This window comes from Puma concolor, chromosome D4, assembly GCF_028749965.1.
Source record: "Puma concolor isolate L17-30 chromosome D4, mPumCon1.1.hap2, whole genome shotgun sequence".
Lineage (NCBI taxonomy): Eukaryota > Metazoa > Chordata > Mammalia > Carnivora > Felidae > Puma > Puma concolor.
In genome coordinates, this window is record NC_141679.1 from 93,559,998 (window position 1) to 93,568,889 (window position 8,892).

General features: G+C 58.4%; 1 pseudogene across 1 annotated transcript; it reads left to right on the forward strand.

The window, feature by feature from the left end:
* The first annotated feature begins 1,115 nt into the window (after positions 1-1,115).
* On the forward strand, positions 1,116-5,713 carry LOC147575152 (histo-blood group ABO system transferase-like; annotated as a pseudogene). The gene is made up of 3 exons (XR_015243199.1): positions 1,116-1,498; positions 1,975-2,109; positions 4,377-5,713. The product of XR_015243199.1 is annotated as a histo-blood group ABO system transferase-like (transcript).
* The last annotated feature ends 3,179 nt before the right edge of the window (positions 5,714-8,892 follow it).

The window sequence follows — 8,892 nt, forward strand, 5'->3', positions numbered from 1 at the left end:
CTGTGCCGGAGCCCACGTCCACTCTAGTGCCAGCTCTGGTGTCGGCGTCCACCCGGACACCGGTTCTGCAGGTGGAGCCAACGCCGGGGCTCCGACCAGCTCCCCCGCCGGTTTCCCCACCAGCCGGAGGGCCACATCCAGGACCGGCGATGCAAGCAGGGCCCCCGGCACCGGGTCCAGCGTAGCAGTGGCGACGAGAGCCAGCTCCGAACCAGAGCAGCTCCAGCACCACGGACAGCTCCCGCAGCGGTTCCGGGATTGGATCCCCCGGGACTCTGGCACCAGCTGTGTCCCTCGCACTGGCTGCACGGCCAGCTGCAGTTCCAGGGCCAAAGCTGAAGCCGCTTCAGCACCCACTCAGGAGCCAGAGCCAGAGTCTACAGCAGAAGCTCTAGCTTCAGCTCCAGAGCTATATCCGGCTGCAGAAGCAGGTCTGGGTCCTCTCTGGAGGTGCCTGCCGCTCTAGCACCTTCCCTAGAGCTGGAGCCACGTCCAGCACTGCCTCTTGCCGCAGCTGCAGAGATGGGGCCAGCTCCAGCTTCAGCCCTGGGGCCAGTTCCGGGATTAGAGCCCCGTTCGAGCCAGAGCAGCTCCAGCACCAGCTGTGGAATTACCCATACGAGTGTCCACGCCTTCCTCAACCGCCACCGTCGTGGGGGCCGGTATGGGGCTGGGGTCGGGACGGTCCCTGCTAGGCCGGTCACCCCAGGTACCCTGGTCACTCCACTCAGAGCTCGCCTGCCCGATCCCTCCTGGACATCATAGTCCCGGGGGCTCTGCACCCCCGTTTCCCAAGCAAGGCTCTCAGTGGCCCAGGAGACCGTGGAGGCTGAAAGCCGAGGCTTGTACCTGACAAGTGATATAAAATTTGACCCAGAAACTCCACTTGATTGCTTGTGTCCTGAAAAAGGAGAGATTTATGCACACGGTTGATCCCTTGAGGAAGCTGGGAGTGAAAACTCACAAATGGCCCATGTTCCAGGGCTGGGGCGCTTTGGAAATTCTGATGTGGGGACACAGGATGCAGAGGAAGAGACTTGAGTGGCCGGCACCCAGGCCCGGGGAAAGCTGGCTCGGGAAGAGCACACACCCGGCACCCGCCTCACCCCGCACGCTGCACCAGAGTCTCTCCGTGGTCCTGGGACGAGCTCTGCTGGGGGAGGGTCCGCGCCTGTGGCCGCGGATGGGGGCTGCGCTCTGTTGTCCCAGAGAGGGGAGCCGGTCACACTTCTCGCTGGGGATCGGCTGGGGCCTGTGCTTCCTCACGTTGTCACCTGGGCTGCCGGTCCCCAGACCAGAAACCTGCCCGTCTGAAGGTGACCAGCGCTGCGTCCCTTGGGTTTCACTTGCCCGAGTCCCTCCCCGGGACGCCCCGCATCTCTGACGCCTGCTCCCATGGACTGGGACGTGTCTGGTCTCCATCTTCCTGCAGACTCACTCCCATCGTGTTGTTTTATCTCAGGATGGTTTACCCCCAGCCCAACGTGCTAACACCCTCGTCACTAACTTGCTGAACACCCCCCAAACTCATCATGTACATTAAAAGGCAGTTTCACTGAAAACTCGGCGGGAACTTGCTTCGGCAGCTTCTGAGTCTGAATTTGGAGCCGACCAATTATTCTCCGTCCTTTCTCTCTCCACCAAAGAATGCCCAAGGGGCGCCTCCTCCTTCCCGGAGGACGGCCCCCGCCCCTCGCTGGCAAATCCCAGCTCCCACGCTGAGGTCCAGCAGGGTCCAGTGTTCGCTAAGGGCTGCGAGTGATTTGCACGAGTCTGAGTTTTGATTTCCATGTCATTTGTTTCTTGCACATGTGAAGGCCTTCTGGAAGGAGGGTCAGCCCTGTGGGTCCCTGATGGGGTGCACGCTGGGTGGGTGGGGTGGGGTGGGGTCCCGGGTGGGGGTGGTGATGCACCAGGGCCCTCTGTGTGTTCACTGTCATGCTACTGACACCGGGTGGCTCTCTTGTGCCACAGTAGGAAAGATGTCCTTGTCCTCACCCCTTGGCTGGCCCCCATCGTCTGGGAAGGGACCTTCAACATTGACATCCCGAATGAGCAGGTCCGGCTCCAGAACACCACCATCGGACTAACGGTGTTTGCGATCAAAAAGTAAGTAGGTGACGGGGCGCCTGGGTGGCCCATTCTGTTCAGCGTCCGACTTCAGCTCAGGTCAGAATCTCGCGGTCCATGAGTTCGAGCCCGACCACATCGGGCTCTGTGCTGACAGTTCAGAGCCTGGAGCCTGCTTGGGATTCGGTGTCTCCGTCTCTCTCTGCCCCTCCCCTGCTCATGCTCTCTCTCTGTTTCTCAAAAATAAATAAACATTAAAAAAAAAAAAAGTAAGTAGATGAGATGACAGAGGGTGGGGACCGGGATGTAGGAGAGACCGAGGACATCAGGTCTGGCTGTGTGTTCAGCACACGGTGGGTGGGGACCCAGCCTGTCCTCCTAGGGGTTAATGTGAAAGTCCACGTGTTCAGCAGTCTTCCCGGGCTCAGTGAGTGGACACCACCTGGCTCTCTTTCCGAAGGCTGCACGTCACCCAGGAAGGCAGCTCCAGACCCATCAGTGATCCCAGGTTGCTCCTCTGCTGAGTCAAGGAAGGAGCAGAGCACCCCAACATCCTGGCGGCAGGGGAGCCCTCCTCCGGCCACAGTAGCAGAAGGGAGGAGGCTGTGTGCTTCCTTGGACGGGTAGGAAGCCAGTGCCTGTGGAGCTGGGCTCCTGTGTGCTCCCTTATAGGGTGACGGTCATGGAGGGGGGACAGCCAGGTCAGGCACAGCACTCGGTGCCAGACCCCAGGCTCCTGTGAGGGAGCTGAGCAGTGAGGCCCTGGGACTCCAGGGTCAGGTGACTTCCGCTGAATGAGCTGGGCAGCCGCAGGTAAGTGGCGTGGTCTCTCTGAGCCTCTGGAAAGTGGGGCTGACGACAGCATCCTCTCTCGGGATCGCCACGGGGGAAGTGAAAGCTCGTAGGTGCTGGGCCTGCGTGTGGACAGGTGGGGCTTCCTCCCTCCGCAGAGTTCACCCGAGACCCCAGAGGATGGCCCTGAGGCCTTTGGAACCCCTTTCCCAGGTCTTGGCCCCAAGTGCAGGGACTAAGAAGGGCACAGGGTCGCCTCAGAATCCTACTCCAGTCCCTGGAGACAAGCGGCTGAAATCACCAACCAGAAGCTTCACTGCCCAGGCTCCTCGGCCAGTGCCAGTAGCTGCCTGCTGCACGTGCGCTGGCTGTCCGCGTGTGTCCCCTCTGGGCTCCGAGTGCAGTCCCCAGGGGGTGGGCAGGTGGTGGGCATGTCCTCAGAGGAAACCGGACTCCCCGAGTCGAGCTGTGAACCCACGATCACATCGGCTGGGTCTGGACTTGCCCCTGGTGACCTGACTGGTGGCTGGGCAGGGGTGTGTGTGTGTGAGTGTGTGTGTGTGCATGTCCCCTATTGAAACGGAGTGCCCACCTTCCCTGTGGGAGGGGTTTCTGGGCCAGGCACCGGGAAGTAGCCTTAGGGCCTGCTCAAAAAACTGTCACCGAGGGGCTCACTGCACTTGCCCGATGACGGGGGAGCTGCTATGTGCAGGGTGGGGAGCAGCGAGCCCCCTCGAAGAGGGACCAGCCGTGGGAGGCGGTTGGAGAAGACTTCCAACCTCTTGGGGTTGGGGAGATACAGACCTGGACCCGGAAGCTTCCACGCTCGCGTTCAGTGCTGGGGCCCGAGCAAGCCCCCTCTTCCTCCAGGGGCCCTCTTTGGCCTCCCCTGGCCACATGCTGGGCCTGAGTCCTGATCTGGGGGAGATGGGGGGGTGACGCCTTCTCGGAATACCCGCCGTTGACTGACGGCCCAGTAGCCTTCAAGGGAGGGCCCTGCAGGGGCAGACACAGTCCTGGGGGGCCAGGGACCGACCACTGAGCCAAGACGGGCAGGTGGCCGGCCCTGCAGGTTCTGCGAAGTCTGCGAGGGCACGTTGACCAGAGCTGTGCCCGAAGGGTCTCGACTCCCTCACAGCAGGTGGGACCCTGCAGGGGATTTGCCAGGGGCGGGTCTCGCGGGTGGAGGGGGTCTGCCAAGGGAGCTCGGCACGGGGGTGCGCTGCTGGCTCCAGCATGCTGACTCGTGGCCGCACGGGTTTCCAGCCTCCTCCGCCTCAGGCTCGCTCCCCTTTGTAAGATGGGGCGCTGATGGTCCCCCGTCCCCCGGGGCAGAGGTTAGGGAGGCGCCGCGGGCAGACTCGCCCAGGACAGGCCAGGACAGCGGCTGTTCCTTCAGCAGCCCAGGGTCTGCCTCCTCGATAAGGCGCACAGGTCCGCGGCCCCCGGCTTTGGGCTCCTGCCGCCAGCCTCTGGCAGCGACCCTCCTCCCGCCCTGTCCCCTGTCCCTGCAGATACGTGGCCTTCCTGGAGCTGTTCCTGCAGACGGCGGAGAAGCACTTCATGGTGGGACACAAGGTCTCCTACTACGTGTTCACCGACCGGCCGGGGGATGTGCCCCGCGTGCCCCCGGGGAAGGGAGGCAGGTGGTGGTCCTGGAGGTCCGGAGTTACTCGCGCTGGCAGGACGTGTCCACGCACCGCATGGAGATGATCCGCAACTTCTCCCGGCGGCGCTTCCTCCACGAGGTGGAGTATCTGGTGTGCGCGGACGTGGACATGAGGTTCCGCGACCACGTGGGCGTGGAGATCCTGTCCCCGCTCTTCGGCACCCTGCACCCCGGCTTCTACGGGGCGGCCCGCGAGGCCTTCACCTAGGAGCACCGGCCGCAGTCCCAGGCGCACGTCCCCAGGGACGAGGGCGACTTTTACTACACGGTAGGCTTTTTCGGGGGGTCGGTGGCCGAGGTTCTGCGGCTCACGTCGGCCTGTCACCAGGCCATGGTGGTCGACTGCGCCCACGGCATCGAGGCCGTGTGGCACGACGAGAGCCACCTGAACAGGTACCTGCTCGACCACAAGCCCACCAAGGTGCTGTCCCCCGAGTACCTGTGGGACGAACAACTGCTGGGCTGGCCCGCCGTCGTGAAGAAGCTGAGGTATGTGACCGTGCCCAAGAGTCACCGGGGCATCCGGGACTGAAGACGGGCTGGCCTAGTGTCCGTCAGGGGTGCCACCCTGACCCCAGCCGTCAGAGCAGATGGGCTGTCGCCGCTCCCTTTCTCTGTCCGGTCGCGGGACATCGCCGAGGCCCCGCGCCGCCCGCATCGGGCACGGGCACAGTTAGGCCTGACCGGGGGCCTGCCGGGGGGCGCGGCTCCAGCAAGACCCCTTGCTCTTCGGGTTCCTGGTCAGAGTTGAAAGGTCGCTTGCAGCCGCGGGCAGGACGTGAAGGTGAGGCCGGATCAGGACCCCCTTGGCTGGCGCCTGGCTTCCCGGCAGCCTGAGGCACAGCCCGCCGCCCGCTGGGGCAGGACAGCCCCCCCACCCCCTGGCCTCCCTCGGTCACTGCGGTGCTGTGGGTGTCGCGCTCGCCCTGTCACTGCCACTAAAATGTTTCTGGCGGATGAAGGGAATTGCGGGTTGTCCCGGAAACCTGCCTTGTGCGCTTCCTCGAGGCCCCGGCCAGGCCTGAGTGCTGCAGTGTGTCCACCTCGCGTCTCCCTTCTCACTTCAAGGACAGGGCGGTCCGCGTTGCCACTGCTATTTCTCCGTGACGTTGGCCAACTGTTACAATTTCTGGGTCACTTGCCGCTGTAAACGGCTCCAATTTTATGTCGGATGCTTTTCTATTTATTTTTTTATTTTTTTAAGGTTTATTTATTTTTGAGAGAGAGAGAGAGAGACCATGAGCTAGCGGGGAGGGGCAGAGACAGAGGGAGACACAGCATCCGAAGCAGGCTCCAGGCTCCGAACCGTCAGCACAGAGCCCGACGCGGGGCTCGAACCCACGTACCGTGAGCCGAAGTGGGACACTCAGCCGACTGAGCCCCCCAGGCGCCCCTATAACCTTGATAATGTTAACCGTGTTCAGGTGTACAATTCAGTGGCAATAGGTACATTCACGGTTCTCCAACTGCCCCCTCCATCCATCTTCACGACTTTTTCGTCACCCCAAACTCTGTGTCTGCCCACTAGACCCTAACCCTCCCCCACCCATCCCCCTCCCCAGGCCCGGCACCCACTGCTCCTCCCACGCCTATGAATCGGACTGTTCTCCGTCTGTCATGAGCGGGGTCCTCCAATATCGGTCCTTTAGGGACTGGCTTATTTCATGAAGCACAGTGGCCTGAGGGTCTGTCCCCGTGAGCCTGGACCTGACCCACTTTTCCCCCAGAGGAGTTGCTCAGCTCTGTCTTGTCTAACCTGAGCCTCCTCAGTCCCCTGTGCTCCCCTCATCTTCCTCCTCGGCCTGAAGGACCCCGGGGCCCCGTCCCTTGGGCCTCACCCATCCCACCCCATCTGAACCGAACTGTTCAGTCCAGATGCCAGACACACACCCGTGGGGGCCTCGGGCCTCCCCTGCCCACCCGTCCGTGTCAGGTAACTGCTCCTCCTGCAGGTGTCCCCATGTCAGGAGAGAGACACCAGGTCCAGACCCTTGGTGTCATTGTGACTTCTTGCTGGCCACCAACTCTCCCAGTGGTGAGGTGGCTACCAGAGGGCACTAAATGTTCAAAACATTTCAAGGCATATGTTAGTCTCGGCTGCCTAAGGCAATGGCTGAACCGAGCAGAACGATTGGAAGAAAGGCCGAGTGGTGAGGAGCTTTAGGGAATAAGGACCTAGAACCTCTGGCCCATTATTCCTGAGCCTCTAGGACGCTTGCACGCATGGGCTGGGTGCATGTTCAGGAAAGACCTGAGAAGGGCCCCGGCTCTCCCCTCTGGTGACTGTCAGACTCTGCAATTAGGAAGTAAAGGTCAAGGCAGAGTTGTAAACAGCCTGGGTGGTGTGGAAGGTGTATCCTGATCTTTGCAGACCATGTCCTCCCCATCTGTAAAGACTGGAGGTTGTTTTCTTCTTTGGGGGGGGGGGCGGTGGTTCCGGGTGTTTAAGGAAATGTCTGCCCAAAGAGCACTACATTCACAGAACAGACACTTCGGTGACCACACACGACAAAGAATACAGATTTTACACAATTAGTTCAGAAAAGTGACTACAGTAGCAACTACTGCGAGCTGTGCCAGTAAACCCTGGAGGGGAAGACTGATATTTGAGTTGTACATTATACTATTCAAAATGTCAATTTTCAACAAAAAACATTTAAGATTTTTTTAATGTTTATTTGAGAGACAGAGAGACAGAGACAGAGACAGAGCACAAGTAGGGAGGGGCAGAGAGAGAGGGAAACACAGAATCCAAAGCAGGCTCCAGGCTCCAAGCTGTCAGCACAGAGCCTGACGTGGGGTCTGAACCCACAAACCATGAGATCATGACCTGAGCTGAAGTCAGACGCTTAATCGACTGACCTACCCAGGTGCCTCCCCCAAAACACTTTTTAAAAAAAGTTTATTTATTTATTTTGAAAGAGAGAAAGAATGAATGGGGGGCAGAGAGAGAGGGGAACAGAGGATCCTACGTGGGCTCTGTGCTGACGGCAGAGAGCCTGATGCGGGGCCAAAACTCACAAATCATGAGATCGTGACCTGAGCTGAAGTCGGATGCCTAACCAACTGAGCCACCCGGGCACCCCAACTAAAAAACACTTTTGAGGTGTGCAAAGAAACAAGAACATGGACCCCGTAGACCGTTGAAAACAAAGCAATTGATGGAAACCGTTCCTGAGGAAGCTCATGCATTAGACTCTCTAGACTTACTTAAAACCAACTATTTCAACGTTTATTTATTTTTGGGACAGAGAGAGACAGAGCATGAACGGGGGAGGGGCAGAGAGAGAGGGAGACACAGAATCGGAAACAGGCTCCAGGCTCTGAGCCATCAGCCCAGAGCCCGACGCGGGGCTCGAACTCACGGACCGCGAGATCGTGACCTGGCTGAAGTCGGACGCTTAACCGACTGCGCCACCCAGGCGCCCCAAAACCAACTATTTCAAATATGCACAAATACCTAAAGGAAACCACGAGAACAATATCCCCCAGGGAGAAGATAACAATGGTGAATGCATTAGGAAGTGTCCCCTCCTCTCTTTTTGAGGAATTTGGGGACAAGTCGTGTTAATTCTTTGTCAGATGGTTGGTAGAATTAACCAGCAGTGAATCCTGGCACTGAGATTTTCTTTGTTGGGAGGGTTTTGATTCCTGATTCAATCTCTTACTATAGGTCTATTCAGATTTATTATTTATTCTTGAGTTGCTTTTGGTAGTGTTTTTATTTCTAGGAATTTATTGTTGTTTTTTTTTTTTTTTTTTTTTTTTAGAGCGAGAGAGAGAGAGAGAGACAGAGAGATGGAGAAGTGGGGCTCACTGGAACTTGTGTTTTACCTGAAGTGGGGCTTGAGCTCACCTGATGCGGGACTTGAACACACAAATTGTGAGATCATGACCTGAGCCGAAGTCAGTCTTAATGAATGAGCCGCCCAGGCGCCCAGAAATTGACCCGTTTTATCTAGGTTGTCTGATGTGCTGGTGGAAAACTCTTTGTGGTATCGTCTTATAATCCTCTTTATTTCTGTAAGGTTGGTAGTGATGTCTCCATGTTCATTCCTGATTTTAACAATTTGAGTCTACTTCCCCCCCAACCCCGATCAGGCTAGGATGGGGCTACTATTATAAACAGCAAAGAGAAAAACCAGAACATAACCAGTATTGGTGAGGATGTGGAGAAATCAGAACCCTCGTGCCCTGTTGGTGGGAAAGTAAAATCTGCCACCGCTCTGGAAAGCAGTGTGGTGTTTCCTCAAACATTAAAAATGGAACCGCCATATGATGCAGCCATTCCACTTCTGGATACACATTCAAAGAATTGAAAGCAGGATTGTGAAGAGTTATTTGCACACCCAAGTTGCAGC